Source organism: Sinocyclocheilus rhinocerous, unplaced genomic scaffold, assembly GCF_001515625.1.
Source record: "Sinocyclocheilus rhinocerous isolate Xijiao unplaced genomic scaffold, SAMN03320098_v1.1 scaffold1034, whole genome shotgun sequence".
Lineage (NCBI taxonomy): Eukaryota > Metazoa > Chordata > Actinopteri > Cypriniformes > Cyprinidae > Sinocyclocheilus > Sinocyclocheilus rhinocerous.
In genome coordinates, this window is record NW_015626879.1 from 7,813 (window position 1) to 31,323 (window position 23,511).

At 35.0% G+C, this 23,511-nt stretch overlaps 1 long non-coding RNA gene across 1 annotated transcript; it reads right to left on the bottom strand.

Moving 5' to 3' along the window:
• Positions 1-348: 348 nt before the first annotated feature.
• Positions 349-15,490, bottom strand: LOC107720550 (uncharacterized). Its single transcript, XR_001637625.1, has 3 exons — positions 15,310-15,490; positions 3,319-3,403; positions 349-465 (listed from the first exon to the last, which is right to left on the bottom strand). It is a non-coding gene; the product is annotated as an uncharacterized LOC107720550 (long non-coding RNA).
• Positions 15,491-23,511: the final 8,021 nt, after the last annotated feature.

Sequence of the window (23,511 nt, forward strand, 5' to 3'; positions counted from 1 at the left end):
GTCTGAACAAAACTCTGGGGTTTCAGCGATGACTGATCTGAACGCCTCTGATTGGCTACTGCATTCCTAAACTCAACAGAATCGTGTGTGATTGGTTATAATGAGCAACGCTGTAAAAACGCGTAAAAATAAAATATGATGTAACATAAGCAGGTCTAAATGTAATACAGCAATCGAAACTTCATTCTAAGTATTAAAGTTTTATTGGAAAACCAGGGGACCCCCCAAGTATATTTTTTGGGGTGTTACAATTCGATCTCAATTCGAACACTGGAGTGTGTGTGTGTCTGTGTGTGTGTGTATCAGTGTGTGTGTGTGTGTGTGTGTGTCTGTGATTCTCACCATGTTCGGCTCTTGTCCCGGCTGACACTGTGGGCAGGGTTGGCAGCTGCTGATTGTGTAATTGTAAAATTCATTTTCTCCACAACTCAAGTATTCGGCACTCACAAAACACATGCTGGACACCTGCAACACACACACACACACATTTTAAAATACAAACACAAACTCACATTTGTGGCAGCTGTTATCTTTATGTATAGCAACTTGTTACTTCAGCTTTTTCAAGTTCATGTTGTCTGCTTATATAAGTACACTTGTGTATCAATGAGATCAAAGCTAACAGACATGAACTAAAGACACAAAACTATCAATTTGAAGGAAATCATCCAGGTCCAATTAAATGAGATCTGCATTTACACTTTACATTAGTCATGTTTCTGTATTCTGTGGCATACAGAAAGTCATGATTATATATATACATATATATATATAATGCTCTATAGTGTTCATTAGGTGTTTTAAGGTGTTCATAATGTACATTATAATTATAATGCATTATATCTTATATCTTTTAATAAACAATTGTAACCAAGGTTAAATAGATTATAACATTTGCATATTTGCATATTTTTTTGTTGCATCTGAAAACGGTTGTTTATCTTGTGTTTTAATGCATTATACTTTCTGAACAGCAACAGTGTTCAATGAACGGATACATATTATAATGTTTTATAACTGTGGTCACAATTATTTATGAGATCATACAATGCTTTATAATGTGCATATAATTAATGCATTAAAATACTTTTATAGCGCATTATCTATAAAGGTTTTAAGTATATGCATGACTGTTCAAGTGCATTCACAGCAACTTATTTGTTTAAAACATGCATATGCTTGTGCAATTTATGTTGTAGAACAAAACACAAAAGTCTCTTCTAGTGATTTTAACTACAGGCCTTATTTTACAAATCCAATGTTCTTAAAACAAAGAGGAAAACTTTGTCCTTCCAGGTTCACCTATAAACTTACATCAGTGTTTTAAACAAACAAACAAACAGCAGAAAGAAATATTTTCCGTCCATCTTCCCAGAAGAGAAGGACTAATATAAAGTGAAAGTGTGAAGGTGCTGATGTAATAAGGAAACGGTTGAGTGTAGGTTCAATTAAAGAATTAAAGCTGAGAACCACAAAGCATCTCATTCAGCCCGAGCCAATCAACATCCGGCTCCGCCCACTCGCTTAATTACATTCCTGCTTGAGTAACGAACCGGCGGAGAGCTGAAATGCCTGTGTGCATGTTGTTTCACCTCGATTCATGCAGTGAACATGATTTACGTCTGAGGAAATGAATGTGGAGAGAGACATGATGACTGTGAGTTTGGTTTGGAAGCACAATACGCTTGTGTGATTGTAATTAGATCACAACAGATCCGAATCATGCATCTGTTCTCAATCGCAGACACAATTACAAATGCACTGTAATGCAACAGACAAACCATGCATCATGTGCTGAATCAAACCTTTTGACTCATTTTGAGCTGCTGATTCCAAATAATAGTGTCTGCTTTGCTGCTTCACGTCACACTTTCGTCAAAAAAAAAGCTTATTTTGTGAAGTTCTTTGACATTAAATTTGTATTTGAAGATATTTTTCCACTCCTTTGAGGATTTATAGTTAAATTAAGCATTTGTGATATTATGATATGCACAATATGATTTATGATACATACATATAATTAGAATTTTTTTAATTTTGTGACAAATATTTGATGGATTTATTTTTTTCATTGATATTTTTGAACAGAATTGGGTAATATTTTTTATTTTTTTGCAAATCATCAGAATTAGAAAGAAAATGCAAACATGAGCCAGATGTTTATTATAATTAACTAAAACTAAAAACATATGTCACCTTGAAAAAATATGTTTTAATGAAAATAAAAATCATTTAGTTTAACTTGATTTACTAAAATAACTAAAACCAAAATAATAATGAATAAAAACTATATGGACATATTTAAAGAAAACAAAAACTAATATCAATGACAAAAACGCAACAAAAGTACTAAAACCTTAACTGAAATGAAAATGAAAAATGAAAATGTAAAACTAAAAATGTATTCAAAATATTAATAAAACCATAACAGTATCTCAATATGACACTAAAATAACATTGATTTGACTACATCCAAACAATGATAGAAAAATACAGATTTTGTGGAAAAAGGCTTATTTAAAAACTTGTGTTTATGTAAAGTCCTTTGGCATTAAATAAGCTATTTTAATATATATTTTCCACTCCTTTGGAAAAATAGTACATTTAAAAAAAAAAGTGAAGTTTTTGACATTTGACCTCTTTTGTTCTAAGTACATTAATGCTGATACATATGCATAATAACTACATATACCTACTTATTTTGTGATTAAACCTACATGATGGGATGTTTTTAGTCATATTTTTAACTCAAAATCATCAAATTACAGTAGGTAATATCAGGCGTTTTTTGTCTAATGAAGATGCTTCACTTCTGCAAGTTAGATTATGAAGCGCACTGCATGCACCAGTAAACATTTGTCTGATTGTGTCTAACGTTGACTTGAGTTGGTTCTAGATCATTAGACGTGACATTACGGTGCTGTGAAGCAGCACATTTGCAGCCTTTTTTCCTGGCTCTATATATAGAGAATAATGCTCATTATGGAGCGGCAGCAGTTTTCTCTTCAACAAAGGCTGAATTGACACTGAGGGCTGATTTAGCCGTAATAAGCGGGATTACACAGATCTGCTCTCCAGAGCGTCTCACTCGCAGATAACCTGTCGTTTGAACATCTCACGGCTCTTTGGAAGGGCATTAAAAGCCTATCATTAAGACGCTGTGCAGAGAAATTACCTTCTGGGAACGCAGCCAGACAGATTTGGTGTTGCAAACACGAAGGAGGTGGGAGACGTGTTCAGAGACAGATTAACATGCGCTCAAAGACGCCTTTGTAGTCGACGTGGCCCGTGTTTGGATGGGCTGGATGAGGGACTTACCAGCAGAAGAGGCAGGAGGTGTGATCGTTTCCGTCCTCCGTTCTGGCCCATGTTGATGCTGTTGTTGTCTTCCACCTGAGGAGCTCTGAAACGAGAGCATGAACTGTGGGAATCGAGCGAAAAACGGTGTTCTTCCTCAGTATTTCTGTCTTGTTTTCCAGTACAAACATATAAACATTCCTAAATCAAGACACATTTACTCAGAATGAGAGTCCAAACAGCTGATAAAAACATCACAATAATCCACAAGTAATCCACAGCACTCCAGTCCATCAGTTAACATCTGGAGAAGACAAAAGTTGAAACTAATCCAGCATTAATCCAGCTATTTTGGACTCTCATTCTGACGGCACCCATTCACTGCAGAGCATCCATTGCTGAGACACTGATGCAATGCTACATTTCTACAAACCTGATGAAGAAACACACTCATCCTGATCTCGGATGAACTGAGGGTGAGCACATTTTCATTTGTGCGTGACCTATTCCTTTAAAGTGTGCTTTTGCTTAAAACAAAACAAATATCTGCCAGTTCACTCAGAAAAAAAGTTTATTTTTCAAATCCCACTGGCAGATATTTGTTCTAGTCTTAAGTAAAAACTCACTTAATTATTTATATTTTTTTCAGAAAACAAGACTTCATATCTTCTCCAGTAAATCCAGTGTCTTGATTACAGAATGTTTAGATTTTTATACTGGAATACAAAACAAAAACACTAAGTAAGAAAGTCATGAATTGCATGTGATGCAGCGTATTATTCCTCACAGAAACACTCTTCAGACTGTGTGTCTGTGCATGCATCTGTCAAACACAGTCAGTGAATGCATGCGTGCATGCGAGCGTACACACTTTGACCTTTGACCTCACACAATACTGACTGTAATGAGCAAAATGACACTAAAATGTACAGTCATTCTCACAAATGCACAGGAGTCCACCATAAAAGCATCATAGCAGTACACTAAAAAAGTCAATAAAAATACATCCCAATGTGCTATATTTCACAAGAGTTTTCCATGTATTCTGGTTTCTGCATTGCATTGTATTTTAGGGTTAAAGGAAATGTCGTGGCAGAAAATGAACAGTATCTTATCTGTTTTTCTACAGACTTTTTTTATGTTTAGAGTGTGGTTGGCTGTAGTCCACAGGAGTCATGTGTTTATCGGTTCAGCAACAAGCCGTCAGATTTGTTTGAAACTGCATTATGAAAAACACACTTGGTGTGCTGGTGATTTATGAGCTCTAAATTAGACATCATGAGGAACAGAACGAAAACATCCATCAGAGAGCCGATGATGAAATCCTGAGACAAACAACAGACCGAATGAAAGCAGTGACACTCGCATTGATCATATTTGAGCTTTACTGTATTCAGTAACTCATTATCACTGGAAACATCCGGTTTAAGGGCTGCTGCTGAAGTGAGACACTTTGAGTCAAATTTATTTCTAAAGCACTTTTCACAATGCATATCAATTCAAAGCAGCTTTACAGAAAATCATTATGTCATTGTTTATATCATCATGCCGTATAGTCGCATTTAGCAGATTAGAGCCGGACAATAAAATATAGTTACATTTTGCGACAATTTTTCAACAAACTCGGCTTAATGAAATAATGCTGTCATGAGTCGTCTCACTCAACAGCTAGAACAAGTATCAAAGCTTCTACATCGCTTGTGCTCTGACATTTCCATCAAAACACAATGAAGAAGACATCAAAATGACACAATCAAAAAAAGAGAAAACAGAGAAAACCGAGAGAAAAACACGAGATTATCTCACAGAACACACTGACGATTGCTTCAGAGCAGCTTTTCAGAAATATTTAATAAAATAACAAAAGCACATAGCAAAAAAATATTTTTGTCTATTAGAAATGCATTTTAAAATTAGAATTAGAAGTTATTACTTATTAATAAATTTTTTATTATTCATTTATAATTTATTAAATAAGGTTTTGGTGAAGTACTAAAATTACTAAAACTAGAAGTGAAATAAAACATAAAGCTAAATAGAAGTATTAAAAAAATAACAAATGCACAACAAAATTATTAAAACTTAAATTTATTAGAACTAAACTTACATTTTAAAATTAGAAATAAAATTGTTGCCTTGGTAACTAACTGAAATAAATAAGCTTTAGTTAAAGGAACACTTCACTATTTTTGAAAATAGGTTGCGATTTTCTATGCCGATATTGCTAGGAACCGGAATGAGAGTATAGTTCCTAGCTATATCAGCCTAGAAAATCACAACTTTTCCTTTTCCGTCAGTCTTAGTACATGATGTAACTACAGAAGAGTCAAGTTTTAAATAGGAAAAATATTGAAACTCTTTGGTCATTTTTGAGCGAGATGCTAACGATCTAATCAGATTCAATGATCTATGCTAAGCTAAGCTAAAAGTGCTACCGCCAGACCCGGAGATCGGCTGAATGGATTAGAAAACGGTAAAACTCAACTGTTTACTCTAGGGGAGTTGGAAAATGAGCTATTGACTATTTGACTAATGACTATTTTCAAAAATAGTGGAGTGTTCCTTTAAAGTACTACAATTATTAAACTAGAACTGAAATAAAAAATAAAGTTAAATAGAAGTATTAAAAAATTTAATTATAAAAGATAAAAAAATGCTAAAATTTTAAATTAGAATTAAAAATGTTGCCTTGGTAACTAAAATAAGCTTTAGTTGAAGTAAAACTAGAACTGACATAAAAATAAATTAAAGCTAAAAAGAAATATAAAAAGCACATAAAAATTACAAAAACTTAAGTTTATTAGAAATATACTTACATTTAGAATTAGAAATAAAAATACTGCCTTGCCAACTCACTGAAGCTGTAGCTTAAGTACTAAAATTACTAAAACTAGAAATTAAATAAAAATAAAGTTAAATAGAAATATAAAAAAACCTAACAAAATAACAAAACATTACAAATATTTTTAAAAGCAAACTAAAAAAATAAGCTAATTGAAAAATTACTATTTTTAAGCATAACAGCTACAAGACATTTTATCATGATGCTCAAAAAAAGCTCTAGAATCACAGTGTTTATTCAGTGGGAATCAATCTGCAGATGGATGACTTGCTTAAAAATGATCCTAACTGTGGAATATTTGCTCAGACCACACATTCCCATCAGGCACTTAGTGAGGCAGCTTCCTCCAACGAGTGCAAGACAGCCACCGCCAGCCTGACGGAGAGACGAAACGTCTGTCTGTGACGAACCCCTCGGCTCTGCGTTTCATCAGAGGACTTAGAGAAGGATGAAGTGGGGGCGAGAGGGAGAGCAGAAGAAGTTATTTTTGCAGGAAACGAAGCGAGCGCCAAACGCCTGTGCCCCTGAGCCCCCCGGCTCATTACTTGACAAAACGAACACACACGCCCAAGACGCTTTCATCAGAATCCAGATCCAGTGCTTTTCTCTCCACACGCCGGACTGGAATGCACTGCACTCCCAACACAAGTGCTCTGACAGACACTGCCCGGGCTTGCCTCTGTTTGACTCACCGCCCCAGGTTATTAATCTTATAACGACCGCATAATCTAAGATAAATACACAGAGTATCATTATCCTTATCATTAACAGCCCTGAAATATCAGTTCCTAGGGGAAAGGAGAAGGTAAAGATATTATTACTCCGAACGACCCGTCCGATTCTGCCACAGAAACCCATTTACCATTAAAAACACTCAAAAAAATGATTTCATTTAAACAGTTTACTTTTATTTAATGCCACTGTATCGGGTTTCTCTTTGAAACATGATTTCTTGTTAAACTGACTTGAGTTGAAATGGTTTCTCTTTGGCTTCTTTTTAAGGCAAGACACCCTAGATAGGGTAAAAATTTAATTAAACGATATCGTCGTACTTCCTCAGTTGACTGATTACATTAAGAATTGCAAAAAAATGTTTTGCATTACAAGTTTTCTGTTTAATATGCAAATGGGTCATTATCTAATTAAAACTGCACTAATTTTCACCATGCGTTTAGAAGTAAAATGTTATATAAATCAGTGTGAATGATATAAAAACAAACCCCTCAGTAAAAACCTTCAGAATAGAGATGGGAATAAAACTGTAAAATTTGGTTTTTGTACGTGCTGCTGAAGTGGAGAAACAAACTCATTTTGAGAAAACAGCCTGTAAAAATATGTATCGTAAATGAAATCTGCAGTTGTAAATAGAAGCAAAAATAAAACCAGGCAAATGATATATGAACAAACCCCTCAGTAAAACCCTTCAGAATATAGATAGGAATAAAACTGTAAAATTTGGTGTATGTAAATGCTGCTGAAGTGGAGAAACAAACTCATTTTGAGGAAACGGTCTTTAAAGATACCATCTCAAATTGCAAATAGATAAAGTACAATAATAAGGCCCGGCCAATAATATATGACAAAACCCTTAGTAAAATCCTTCAGAATATAAATAGGACTAAAACTGTAAAATTTAGTGTATGTAAGTGCTGCTGAAGTGGAAAAACAAAAATATTTTGAGAAAATGGCTTTTGAAGATATGTACCGTAAATTAAATCTACAGACACAAATGATAACGGGCAATAAAAAAACAGGTGAATGATATATGAACAAACCCCTCTATAAAAAGCTTCAGAATATAGACAGGAATAAAACTCTAAAATTTGGTGTATGTAAGTCCTGCTGAAGTGGAGAAAAATCTCTTTAAAGTTGTGGATTAGAATTTAAATCTGCTAATGCAATTAGATAAAGTGCAATAAAATAAAACTTAAATGTGCATTTTGTATGTTTTTTTCCCCACTAGTCTGATACAACACCTTGTGAATAGCTCAAAATTGACCAGTGTATGAAAAACTCTCTTTACCAATAGTATCTTGCCATAAAAGAGCATGTTTCAGTCAAGTAGCTCAATCAGAAAGCGCTGGTTAACTGTGTTAAACTGAAGTGACGGGTCTGCACTCAGAGCAACTGTATGTGTAATAAGTAAACATGAATGACAGATTGGTTTCTGAGAGGTCTGTGTGGGCCGATCATAAGCTGAACAGACACACAAAGAGCTTTAATGCCAACAGTTAGTGTCTCATGGGAATTTGCGTGGGAAAACCCCGTCTCTCAGAAGCAAACACACAGACTTATCGTTCCTGTTGTTTATATAAAAACGGAAGCGGCGGCAAGGAATAATCTCAGTTGTGCTTTAAGCTGTGGATCCACCACTTTACCAACATCTTCAGATGAACACAAACCAACAGAACATACACATCCGGCTCTGACACACCGAACACAGACGGCCTGTAATTCGTCTGCGCTGATATTTGCTGTCAGATTAGGAAATTACTCTTCAAACGGCACTAATCAGTGAGGAAATGAGAGCCGGCTTCACTTGGTCTCCTTCCCAGTTCATTTCCAATGTGAATTAAATGATCAAAGATTCTGGTCTTTCTGGCACCAGTGTGTTTAGTTCAGTAAAGTCCATCTTAACTTTGAGGACAAACTCTGTCTGTTGTACTAGATTCTGCTGTCTACATCAGTTATTTGCCAGATTTCACAGTGAAGACATTTGGAAATTGTGTTTGCTGTTAGAGGCTGTTTATTATGCCGCTTTGACAAGGCAAACACACTGTTATTGTACATTTACACATCTGCCAGATGCTTACGGTGCAACTTACAGCTAGTGTCTTCCGTGGGAATCAAACCCATGAGCCTGTGTTGCAAGCACTGCACTCTGAGGCTGTTTTACAAAGAATGCGTTTTTGCATTTATAAATGTGAGACACTGGTAGTGGAATGGGGAAGAATTCAAGGTCTTGAGATGCATTATTTAAAAGTTGAACTTTTTTTCCCCTCTCTTTTAATGGTTTTAGATGCGAGCGCAATCGTCAAACATGTCTATTTAGCGCAGGGGTTCACAAACTTTTTCCAGCCAAACATATTTATAAATACTTACTTAAAGTCCTCCTGAGATTTTCATTAATATTTTAATAATTATTTTTAGTAGTAGTAGTCACAATTACTTCTGAGACAAACTTTTTTGTCAGCTGAAACCATTAGAAGTAAAATATTTACGTCCCCCTGCAGTTTTTAAAATTAATATTGTAATAATTTTACAACACATTTGCATTTTTTCTAATGTTGATAATAATAATAATTAGTAGTAGTAATAGTAGTCGTAGTAGTAGTTGTTTAACTCAAATTATAAAATAAAGACAAATATATTACTGTTGTAAATTACAAAATGAATATTTGATCATTATGATAAAATGTGCTGCATGATTCACTCTGAAACGCAGTGCATCAGGCTAAACAGTTATTCGATTAAATCAGCCTTTGATTTGATAATCAAACTAATCTTTATTGCGATTATCATCCAGTCCCATTTATTCATTTTAATTTTACATTCAATATACTTGATTATTAGCTTTTCATCAACTCGCAAACCCCTAAAATCTCTCACAAATCCCCAGTCTAGCACATGTTTACATAGAAAAACAATAGAAAACAGCAAAGTGTAATGCAAAAACATGCTCTGTGTCAGCTGAGCGACTGGATAACATCAAAACAAATTATACAGAGTGAATGATCACATGCATTTTCTGTAGCAGATCAATCAATTATCTGAACAAACTCATGAATGTCTCAGAATGATCATGAACTCCAACTGTTCAAACACACACACCTTTAACTTGCATCAACCTGCCATCTATCTTATAGTAAACGACTAGCAACAACCACCCAGAACACCCGAGCTAGTATCAAACCTCCAGAAGCTTCAGACAATCAAGGCTTTTGTCAAGCCTACAATCTCAGCGTCCTGATATCGGAGAAAGGATTGCACTAGCGGAGAAGCTTAAGAAGCTGTTAAGTCGCTGTTGAATCCTGCTCGTTTGCCAGCGTTTCTCCGTCAGATCTCTGCCTCGCAGCCATTGACGTCCAGGGTGAAAAGTTGATTTAAAAAGTCAGGAGCTACTAAGGAGCTGTATAGAACCTGGAGGTATGGAGACAGTATGTGATTGTACATGCAAACGGAGGATGTGCGGCTCCTCAGGTTTCCTCCTAAACGCTCACCAAAGGAAAGACATGAAAGCTGCGAAAAACTATAATCTTCTCATTTCAACTGTCAAGCACTCAGAGTTATGCTATAGGAGACAATCTAAACAAAACGACAAGAGCGACTACTGTAGACCAGATCATTATCTGTTCAACTAAGTTCATCCCACACTCAAAACAATATAGGAGGTTTCCACAGCGATGTCATTAAATATTGCATTTCTTAGTTTATATCTCCCAATTCTTACTTTTTTCTTAGAATTTTAAGTTTATAACTCTCAGTTCTGAGTTTATATCTCACAGTTCTGACTTTTTTCTTAGAATTGCAAGTTTTTATCTCATGATTCTAAATTTTTATCTCACGGTTTTGACTTTATTTTGCGCAATTCTGACTTTATATCTCGCAAATCAGAATTTATATCTCGCAATTCTGACCTTATATCTCGCAAATCAGAATTTATATCTCGCAATTCTGACCTTATATCTCGCAATTCTGACTTTATATCTTGCAATTCTGAGTAATCTCACAATTTTTACTTTATATTGCACAATTCTTACTTTATATCTCACAATTCTGTTTTTATCTCTCAATTCTCAGTTTTTATCTCGCAATTCTGACTTTATATTGTGCAATTGTTACTTTATATCTCACAATTCTGAGTTTTTATCTCGCAATTCTTACTTTATATCTCGCAAATCAGAGTTTATATCTTGCAATTCTGACTTTATATCTCGCAAATCAGAGTTTATATCTCGCAATTCTGACTTTAAATTGCGCAATTCTGACTATATCTTACAAATCAGAGTTTATATCTCGCAATTCTGACTTTAAATTGCGCAATTCTGAGTTTATATCTCGCAATTCTGTTTTTATCTCTCAATTCTCAGTTTTTATCTCACAATTCTGACTTTATATTGTGCAATTCTTACTTTATATCTTGCAATTCTAACTTTATATCTTGCAATTCTGAATTATCTTACAATTGTGACTATACTGCGCAATTCTTATTTTATATCTCGCAATTCTGACTTTAAATTGCGCAATTCTGACTTTATATCTCGCAAATCAGATTTTATATCTCGCAATTCTGACTTTAAATTGCGCAATTCTGACTATATATCTTGCAATTCTGAATTATCTTACAATTGTGACTATACTGCACAATTCTTATTTTATATCTCGCAATGGTGAGTTTTCATCTCACAATTCTGAGTTTTTATCTCGCAATTCTGACTTTATATCTCACAAATCAGTTTATATCTCACAATTCTGACTTTATATCTCAAAATTCTGAGTTTTTATCTTGCAATTCTGGCTTTGTCTCGCAATTTTGACTATATATTTATATATGAGTTTATATCTCGCAATTATGTCTTTTTTGTTAAAATTGCAAGTTTTTGCCTCAATATTTTTATCTTGCAATTCTGAAAATTATCTCGCAATGAGTTTTTATCTCGAAATTCTGACTATATATCTTGCAATTATGATTTTATACCTAACGATTCTGACTTTATTTCTTGCATTTATGATTTTATATCTCTCAGTTCTGACTTTCCCACAATTATAAGTTTATACAGTATCTTGGAATTCTGACCTTTTCTCGGAACTGCCGGTCCAAATGGTTAGGAAATCAGAATTCATTTCAATTACATGTTTTATTTTATTTTAACTCTGTGGCGGAAATAAGCTTCCATAACTTGAAGTGTGAAAACATGCCTTGATAATGTTTAACTAGAATTAATTTAACTAGAACTTACTTCTCACATTAGTTATACATTACAGTTACACACAGAATACAACTTGCAGGGAATTGTAAACCCCAAAAAAGCGCAACAGCAACTGTTTGGCTGAAACGACGTTCCTCTGAAAAACAATTATCTTTCATTTGAAAGCAAACCCATAAAGTGTTGACGATCTATGGTAGAGCGATGAAAAGCGGTGGTGGTTCTGCTCGACTGACACACGAGCACAAAGGCCGGTGTTTTTGGGCTGCGGTGTCTGCAGGGCGGTGCTGTCTGCATCCTGACTTTACTGGGAAACACAAACACTCTTCACCTTTTGATGATTTTAATTACTGCTTTTCAATGAAAGCAGAGCAAAGCCAGAGAAAAGCAGCTCGGCAGCAGCTAAAGGAGGGCAAAGCTCTGTTGTCTTTTCATGCGACCGCAGCCTTTGATTCCTCTCATCCTTCAGACGACATGACAGATTCTCATCAATCACTCCTTTCTCTGCGCTGATGCTTCTGGCTGCTCAGAGTTTACTTATGGCCAAACCTACAGTATATCCTCATTCAGGCATTGAGTGTGTGTGTGTGTGTGTTCACAAAGAGACTCAATGCTTCTGTCTGACCAGGTTAAATCTCTCTTATAGCATTAACCCTTGAGCTGTGCTGGAAACACTTCACCAAAATTGCTTTCTGGTCCAAAATGACTGGCCTTTTAAAAATTGCTTGTAAATCTCTCATTATGCTATATTATCATCAAATCTTGGATTCAATCTTTTTATCAACTTGTTTTCTTTCAATTTGCACAGATTTTGTTTTACTTTTTGGATCTGATTGATCATAGCCCTCATTGATCTGAGCTTATGAAACTTTTGAGTGAAAAAAGCATTATCTGTGGATAATTTTGGCAATGTTCACTCAAAATCTGATCAATCATTGATCAAAAATACATACAAAACCTATGCTAATCAGTGTTACTATAGTTACAGGAAACTAAAAATGAAAAATTGTAACTTTACATAAAATATAAATTATCTAAAGAAAAAAAAAATATATATATATCAATTCAGCGTGTTGACAAGAGAACAATTTTCATTTTAATTTAGTTTGACTTGACGTACTAAAACAACTAAATCTAAAACTTAAATAAAAAATTATAAAAACTACAATATAGACGAATATAAAAAAATACAAACTCATAAAAATAACAATAACACACAACAAAATTACTAAAACTTTAACTCAAATTAAAATGAAAACGGAAAATGTAAAAAAAAAAGTATTCAAAATACTAAAACTATAACATCGTGTTTATACTACAACAACACTGGTGCTAACTGAAAGAAAACAAGTTAATAAAAAGATTTATTCCAAGATTAATTATATAGCATTACAAGAAACTTACAAGCAATTTGGCTGGTCTTTTTTGAACATCACAAGTGCAACAAGGTGGGGAAAATCTCCCAAAATGCAAAAATTATCAAAAAAATAAAAAATTGTGAAGTTGTTATACCCTGTGGACAAACTCAGTAAGTTTTAATCCAACGCAATACCATGCATTAGATGCATGTGACCCAAACACAACATGACCATCATGTGGACAATATCTGCACGACTGCAGAGTCAAACTCTGAATGTCACATAAAAGATTTTAGAAATCAAACCTGAGACACATACGTGAGACGTCAAAATAAGCACCTTATAGATCAACCGTAATAATGAAGCACTGATTTGGGAAAACAACCTTCAAAACATCTAAGACATTTAACATTTCAACATCCAGATAAAAACCTCCGCCTTTCTTTGATACAAGAAGATAAAAGAAAAACCCTGAAGCTCAATTGATCTATAAAATCTACAATTCAGGCACAAGAAGAAAAAGAGCAGTTTAACCCCTGCTGGCAGATGCTGTAACTGCAGCAATACACATCAACATTCAGCAGCAGAAGTACCATAATAACATGTGTTGAATGCGACTGTTCCTGATCATGCGTATCAGTTCACATGAATATCAATGAGAGAATCACTGATTCAGATCATGTACTGCTGTGATCTGTGACTTGATTTTTGACGTCCCATTAGGGAATACAGAGGTGTTTCTTCAACTTCAGCCACTTTAAGGGGTTGATTTTAATTAAAAATAACAGATTTCAACATTTTAAGGTCACATTAAACTGTCTTGAAAACTTTTTTTTAATTTGACTTCATTTCAAATGCCTTTTTATAAGTTTTAATGTTTTACCCATAACTTGTCCCATAACTTCAACCTTATCAAATTCATTTAAAAAAAAATCTGAATTGTTACAACAATTATGCACAAATTCCAAAAATGCTGTTTTACGGATTCGGTTCGAATGAGTCAATTGAGCGAATCATTTCAACCGATTCATCACAAAGCAAAGATCGTCTTTTTGCTCGTCAAACACTGCGATCATCATTATCTCAAATTGCCATTTGACCAGCGACAAGACGAACATTGTGTTTTTTTATCATGTCTGGACTCGATCTGCAAAGGTTTTTAAAAATGATTCAATATGAGGGTCATCGGAGAAGTTCTGTTACAAGCACATGTCAGCTTTTCCAGATTAGTTACGACTAAGAATTGTACAGTTTCACCAGCAGAACCAAGACACTGCAGTTGCAAAAAAAATGCAATAACAAGTGTAGATCAATCAATAAAAAGCATCGTCGCAAATTCCGCTCAACTCTATTTGGCAACGACGGAACTTGCGACCATAGTCGCTTTTGGCAATGCAACTAGTTTTGACCGACTTCGTTCTAATAATACCGATTCCAGCATCGCGCCCTCATCAATGCATCTTTTCTCCAGTAGCCTACTATTTTTCTCGAGTCGCTCGCATTTACGTCCTCTTTAATTCAGCCGCAGTTCAAAGTCTCAGAGACATCAGAAGCTCCTGCATGCATGCAAGCGCATGTCTCATCTCCATGCAGGACTTTCCCTCACATCTCATCTCCGCATGGGACAGCCAACGCATTCCCAGAACTAGCCCTAGCTTAGGATAACATGCATATCTAAGCGCCACATCACATATTGCGCAAAGTTCAAGAGCGCGTGCATAATAAACAACAAACTGCTTTAACAAGTCTGACTGAGCAACTCGACTAAATAAACACCTATAAGCGGTGCAAAAGCGTGTTTGTAGGAGTATAAGAGCACTAAGGGTCCGTGTGCATCTCAGTGAAGCAGGGATTTCCCCGCAGCGCATTCCTGAGGCGCCTTTACCTGCGGGTCTCCAGAGCCGCTTCTGCGCTTCAGCTCGACACAAACCCGGCGGATTCTTCAGCACGACGACTCTTTCTGAGCTCAGATCTGGACTGAGATCAGATCATGGCAGGGGATCGGGTCAGTCCGTCGCCTCTTAAAGCGCTTCGGTTCGCTTCTGCGTCTGGCTCCACCTCCAATGACTGCGACTTCAAGATGCTCTCCGCCCAGAACGAACCTGAGACAGGTATCTCCAGACTCACTGCTGCCCGCCAGCGGCACACACACACACACACACACACACACACACCCCGCCGCGAGACAGAGAAGACCAATCAGCATCATCAAAGCGAGATCAAATTTTTTTTTTTTTATTAGAACTGTGTAATTATTTTGATAATAGCCTATATATTGATGTGCAAGAAATGTATGATGTTCTACCAAGTGGACCCATAGATGGCAGGATAATTTATTGACTTGTTTATCTATTGATCGGAGAAGATGCATTAGGGAAACAGGTGTGACAGGTGTACTTTCCCTCAGGGATGCTTTCTTTTTTGGTACATTTTTCTCTTCTTTTATGTGCACTTTGAAATGTGCTTTCCGCCTGCAATCAAACACAATGAATGAAGAATGAATCAAATTCTCAGCGGTGCACAGAAAACCGATCCACCACAAGGATTCATTTAGAACCAAATGAAGAGTGATTCTGTATCAGTTATCATAAATCACTGTAGTTGCACATTCATGCGTCATTTTGCGGTGCGAAAGATGATACATTTGTAACAGTAATGTTTTGGCGACTGTCACTTGGTAACAACTTCACAGCAGGGGCGCGAAGAATGGTTGCCATGGAGATGGCAGCATCAGCCAACCTACTTCTGCAGGATGAAATGGTGGTGAAATGACTTTATTTGAAGATTATGGCTTGTTTTTGCTATTAAAGCAGAGCCATTGATCTATGGAAGCCTGTTTCCACCACAGGATACATAATTGCAACTTTTTATTTCACAATTCAGATTTTATGTTGCAACTTTTTTTTCTCGCAACTCTTAGAAAAAAAAGTCAGAATTGCTATATAATTGCAAGATATAATTCACAATTCTGAGAAGAAGATCCAGAACTGTGAGATATCAGCTAAACATGGCAAGATATGTACTCGCAAATATAACCAGCAATTGCAGGAGACTGTATAAACTCACAAATATGAGAAGAAAAGTTGTAATTGTGAAATATAAAGTCAGAACTGTCAGAACTCAGAATTTTGAGATATAAACTCAGAATGCAATAAATAATCTTGCCGTTCTGAAAAGAACAATTATGCAATTATCTGTTTTTTTTTTTTATTCCGTGGTGGGAAAAAAAATAAGTGCAAGAGGTATACTTGGAACTCTGAGAAGAACAGTTGCAATTGTTAGATAAAAAGTTGCAATTACCTTTTTTTTTATTCCGTGGTTGAAACAAAACAAACAAACAAATAACATAGAATTGCGAGATGCGAACTTAGAATTCTAAGAAAAAAGTTAGAATTGTGAGATATTGCAATTGCGAGAAAAAAAATAGAATTGCGAGATTTAAACTTAGAATTACAAGGAAAAAAGCCGGAATTATGACTTTGTATCTCACAGTTCTGACTTTTTCCCCCTCAGAATTGTCGCTGGTTTTTTTTTTTTCAGAATTGAAAAAAGTCCAAATTGTGAGATAAAAAGTCGCAATTATTTTTTTAATTCCGTAGCAGAAACGGGCTTCCATATTTAACAGACACACCTCCCTTTTAAACAAGGAAGGTTATGCTACAAAACTGCAACATCATATGTCGCCTAATACACGTTCACGCTGTATAGGAAGCAAAAAGTCGAGTTTTTGTGCTTAAACAGCCGCATTGAAACACGACAGGCGTGCTGTAATCAAGAACACTGACTGAGCTCAGATGGAGGGTGTGGATCGAGTCTGATGCACAGCTCTTCTTGGGTGGGCAGACTGAGACAGTGCTGTGTGATTGGCTGGCAGCAGTGCTGTAGTGCAGGACTGGACATGTTCTCTCCAGCTCACACTGCACAGGTTCAGCTCCATTCACACACAAAGAGAACATTCTCAACACATTCTCAAGCAGCTTCCTGAGACGATAACTAGCACTTAGGAATTTTAACACGACATAAGATACTGCACGAGATATGTTTTTCTTGCTCTCATGCATGCCATTTAATTAGTTTATACAAAAGAGTTTGTGTCATTTCTGTAAAAGTTCAACAGATGTCGCTAGTTGCCTGTTTAAAATAACACAAACGACATGCTGATGATTATTATTATTATTTTAAATAATTGCTTATTCTTACACGATGATCTGGTGATATGCAATTACTCAGAGCATGTGAAACACCAGGATGGTTTTTTTTTTAGGATTATGAACAGATTAAACCAGCGATTAAACCTCATTTATACTGTTGCACGAATGCATGAGTTATGAACTATAACCAGCAGATGGCGCTTCAGTAACGAGAAAGAATCAAAACAGCGATCGATCGACATTCATACGATATTCAGGTGTACAATTGTACTTATGTAAATAAAAATATTGATCAAAACCCATCATTCATCAAAAAAGGCAGAATTTGTAAAAAAAAAATAAATAAATAAATAAACTGCTATATGCTTAAAAACATTTTTGTTTTTATTTATAAAAATTATATATTTACTTAATAAAATATAATATATTTTTATTTTTATTCATAGGACTATATTTAAAAAATTGAATTAAAATAAATATGCAGATTTTGTTATACACGAAAATATAACTTCTAACATTGCACAAATTATATTGATATTTATAAAGTGTGTTATATTGAAATTATATATTATATTGATGTTATATTCTTAATATTTGCTTTATGCGTGAAGCACTTTGAGTTGCATGTATGAAAAAATGACATACAAATAAATTATTATTATTATTATTATTATTATAAAATTGCTTTCATGCTACAGAATATATGCAAACCGTGTATTATTTATTCACTGTAGAAAAAGTTTTTTTTCCACCTATTTCAACTTAGAAACTTAAGTTTAGTTGCTGCCTTAACTTTTAAGTAATTGGCTGTGCAAGTATATAACGTGAATTATATAAAACTGATTATATATATATTAAATTAAACTGATATAATTGCGTTGAATTTTGTTGAGCTTCAAAATAAATATGTTGATGATAATGTTTAGATATCCTGAATGAGAATGGTTCTATACCTGTGCAAAAAAAAGAGGAGAAAACAAAACGAACAAAATAAAACCCTCTGGTATTTGACAAGGTGTTGCTATTCTGTTGTTAAGACGTTTTCATGGCATAAATATATTTAAGAATCATTTACTCAATAAATTACTCGCTAATCATTAAACCATTCAAGTATTGCCACAGAAGACTTGGCTAAGAATATAACAATAGCTAGATTTTTTTTTTTGCCTTTCTTTCTTTTAGCATTTTTGTATTTATGTATTTATTTTTATGTATTTATTTTATTTTTGCAATTTTTGCATTCTTGGAAAAAAACGCAATTGCCATGTCTCAAGCCGCTCTCCGTATATTACTATGACCATATGCGTGCCAAGTTGACTCGCGTCGCCTGCGCGTCGACGACAGCGTTGCGTACCAGAGGAAAACATGGACGAGTCGTCTTTGCTGGATCTGCTGGAGTGCTCTGTGTGTCTGGAGCGGCTGGACACCAGCGCCAAAGTGCTGCCCTGTCAGCACACCTTCTGCCGCCGCTGCCTGGAGAACATCGTGAGCTCCAGACACGAGCTGCGCTGCCCGGAGTGCCGCATCCTAGTGGACTGCGTAGTCGACGATCTGCCTGCTAACATCCTCCTGGTGCGTCTTCTGGACGGGATTAAACAGCGTCCGCGCAACGGAGGAGGGAGAGCGGCGCTGGCGGGATGCGCGGCCGGCGGATCGGCTTCGCCTGCGGGGACAGCGGTGCGGGATTTGCCCGTCGCCACGCGGAGCTCCCCGGTCAAGGTTTGTGCGCTTCTTCTGCTTTTGCTCGATTGCGTTTGGCATCGCTTCCAGAAGCTTCAGATCTTGGACAGACTGAGTGACAGCGTTGCAGAATAACGGAGACCGAGTTTACAAATGTGACCCTGGAGCACAAAACCAGTCATAAGGGTCAATTTTGTGAAATTGAGATTTATACATCACCTGAAAGCTGAATAAATAAGCTTTCCATTGACGTTTGGTTTGTTAGGATAGGACAGGATAGGAATATTTGGTCGAGATACAACTATTTGAAAATCTGGAATCTGAGGGTGCAAAAAAAAAAAATCTAAATATTGAGAAAATCGTCTTTAAAGTTGTCCAGATGAAGTTTTTAGCAATGCATATTACTAATCAAATTAAGTTGATATATTTACAGTAGGAAATGTACAAAATATCTTCATGGAATTTACGGTAGGAAATTTACTAAATATCTTCATGGAACATGATCTTTACTTAATATCCTAATGATTTTTGGCATAAAAGAGAAATGTATAATTTTGACCCATACAATGTATTGTTGGCTATTGCTACAAATATACCCCAGCGACTTAACACTGCTTTTGTGCTGCAGGCTCACTTATTAAAGCGTCTTGAGCTTGGTTTGCTCCTTAAGAAACGCACAGTTTGTGAGAGGTCTTGAGCTTTTTGAGGTTTACTGGTGCTCTCAGTGTTTGGGTTGAGTTTGGTGACGTCACTGCAGTTTATTTCTCACATCTGAGATCAGACAGAGATGCTCAAGACATTGCATGAAGCGGTGAGCGGCGTTTCAGTGTAAACATGAGCATAACGGAGAAATATGAGCTGTTTGTGTGGCGGAGATGTATTGCTGTTGTTTTCTCTATATGCATCTTTCAAGTGTTTTGGTCTGAGGACATGCAGTACCAGTGTGAAGGAAATCTAAAATCTTAAAGGCTTTGCTTCAATGCTACCAGTTTGTATATGAAGCTAAATATATTTTTTAAACGGGAATAGTTCACCTTAAAATGCAGATTTGCTGATTGACTCTCAGTTCATCCGAGATCAGGATGAGTGTGTTTCTTCATCAGGTTTGTAGAAATGTAGCATTTTTGGGTGAACTATCCCTTTAATGGATGAGTTGTTGTGAATAGTGAAGGAAACGCATAATCAAGTGTGCATATGTTCTCCTTCAGTAGTGTTTAAGTAAAATGGAATATGCTATATTGCATTTTTATGTCGTGATTTAATAATGTTCAAGCTCTCTCCTGGCATATATTGTATTGAATAGCAATGATGATATCTAACACCTGCGATTGGCTGTTGCTATAGTGGCTGGATGTTTTTCTATGGCTAGATGTTTCTTAGAGTCGCTCTGCTATTGTTGTGCTGCTCTATTGTTGTGTTTGAAGCAGTCAAACACGCAGACGCCCCTCAGGACTCGCTCGAGTGTGAAGTGATGTGCGATCACAGAGAGCTGACGCTGCATTAGACAGGATTGATGCTTGGGTCGGGTCATGTTGTCTGATAACACCGAGCCTGACGCTTCACATTCATACTTTCAGAACAGCGTGTGTTTGGCACAGATGCAATCTGCTGATTGAGGAGGAAAATTTGCTGAATTAATTTAAACATATGTTCCACTGAGCTGAGAGCACAAGCACTTATTGCCAGCTGAAAGCACTGCTAAATTATCAGAAATATGTAATTAACAACAACTATGCATGAAGCGATGGATGTGTAGATAATTCTGAATGGCAGGTTCAGATTCCACAAGCGTCATGATCCATATAACGAGGTGTGCGAAGTGTATTTGTGGTCACATATTTTCTGGTCATCGGGAGCCGCGCTGGCCATTATAAACCCGTATTGATCGTCCACTAGTTTGCAGTAAGAGAATAAAAGCTGTGGATACAGACATGCTGAAGTCTGAAATCTGCTCTGATAGGATATGAAAGGCTTTCAGAAGTCATGCTTGGAAATAAAGCTGACACAAATGCCTCTATTAGATGCAAAATTAAGAATTTCTCATAACATCTGCATGAAAAATTAACCCCCCAAAAAGCTACAGTATTATATTTGATATGCACATTTCTAAGCTGTCTAAATGATCAACATGATCAAAACCGGTTTCTCACTCAATCTCCTCATGTAAATAATTGTAACCAAAGTTCAAATGCGTTATAATATTTGCATATTCCTGGTTGCATCTGAAATTGGTTGTTTTTCTTGTGTTTTAATGCATTAAATGTGTAACAATGAATAGATAAATATTAGAATGTGTTATGTCTATGCTTTGTGATTATTCATGAGATCACACTATGCATTATAAGGTGCATTACAGGGCATAATTAATGCATTAAAAATACTTTTGTAATGTGTTATAGGCTATAGACTGAAAAATATTGGTGTATAAAATATTTTCACTTAGAAATTGCTAGTAAAATTGTGTACATTTTCACAAATAATTACATAGAAAAAGGCAAGTAGCACATTGAATCAAACATGAGATTTTGAAGTTGAAAGGCTGAAATAGTATGTTTTTGTAAAACATACTACAATAATCTTTATTTACAGCTTTGAAAAAAAATCTTGAAAACTTGAAAAAAGCAGAAATTTTGAATTTTAAAATTTATTTCTAACACATTTGTGTTTTGTATTTTGTTATGGGGTTTTGTTATTTTTTAATATAATAATTTAATATAATAATATTTCTATTTAGCTTTAATTAATTTTTATTTCAATTCTAGTTTTAGCAATTTTAGTGTTTCATTTATTTCTGTTGCCAAGGCAACATTTTTATTTCTAATTTTAAAATTAAAGTTAATTCTAATTTGTTTTTATTTATTTTTTTATTTTTGAATTTTAAAAATGGAAGTTTATTTCTAATAAAAACATTTTTATTTTCATTACTGAAGTTTTTGTCATTTTATGTGCTTTTATTATTTTATTTTTAATATTTCTATTTAGCTTTAATGTGTCTAAGTTTTCAGAAATTGGTTTCATTTGTGTTTTGTATTTTGTTATGGGGTTTTGTTATTTTTTAATATAATAATTTAATATAATAATATTTCTATTTAGCTTTAATTAATTTTTATTTCAATTCTAGTTTTAGCAATTTTAGTGTTTCATTTATTTCTGTTGCCAAGGCAACATTTTTATTTCTAATTTTAAAATTAAAGTTAATTCTAATTTGTTTTTATTTATTTTTTTATTTTTGAATTTTAAAAATGGAAGTTTATTTCTAATAAAAACATTTTTATTTTCATTACTGAAGTTTTTGTCATTTTATGTGCTTTTATTATTTTATTTTTAATATTTCTATTTAGCTTTAATGTGTCTAAGTTTTCAGAAATTGGTTTTCATTTTAGGAATCTCCCCTAACGTAGTGCAGTAATATTGGATTTTACTGTGGAAAGACTGAAATCATATTTTCATGTAAAATGTACTTAATGATCTTTGTTTTATTTACAACTTTGAATAATAATTTTTCACTGTGTATGAAGGCCTCAAGTTTGTTTAGAGCAAATAGCAGACAGACAGTTGTTATTGCATGAAGCAGCAGATCCTGAAATGATGTGAAACGCTGTTCTTGTAAACATGCATTAGGGTTTTCAGAAACCACAACCAGAGACCGTCATTTTTAAAATGCAACTCAAGCTTACTGTAAAAACCCCTCATTTTGTTCTGACTCGTGTTGCTGAATGTAACCGATCAAATCCCATAGGCTTCTATTGAAATTCTGCCTGTAATACTTCCTAGAGCTTTGCTTAGAGCGTTTGTGGTTTTGTTTACAAAAATGTCTTAGATTGTAGGGTTGGGTTGAAAATATGAATTCTTATTCTGATGAACCGATGTCAATCTCTGCTGTTTTCAGTTGATGCGTGAACAAAACTCAATCAAACAGTATCTGTAGCTCCTGCCATCTAATAATCACAGGAATCTTTGTTACTTTTGATATGAAACCAAGTCTCAGCTTTAAAATTCTGTTAGTTTAATCACTAAAATCACTCACTAAATGTGTTTTTTTGGCTCTTTAATGCCTCGTGACAGATCATCTCTTCCTCTTTACTACAAGTTACAGCAGCAAATAAACATAAATGAACATCAGAACTGAAATCAATCATGAATCAATCGTTCAATCAGTGATTCAACTGCAGAAAGACACCAGTAAAACAGCTTGAGATCAATACTGTCACATAACATCACATTTACCTCAGAAAATACATTCAGTGAATACAAAC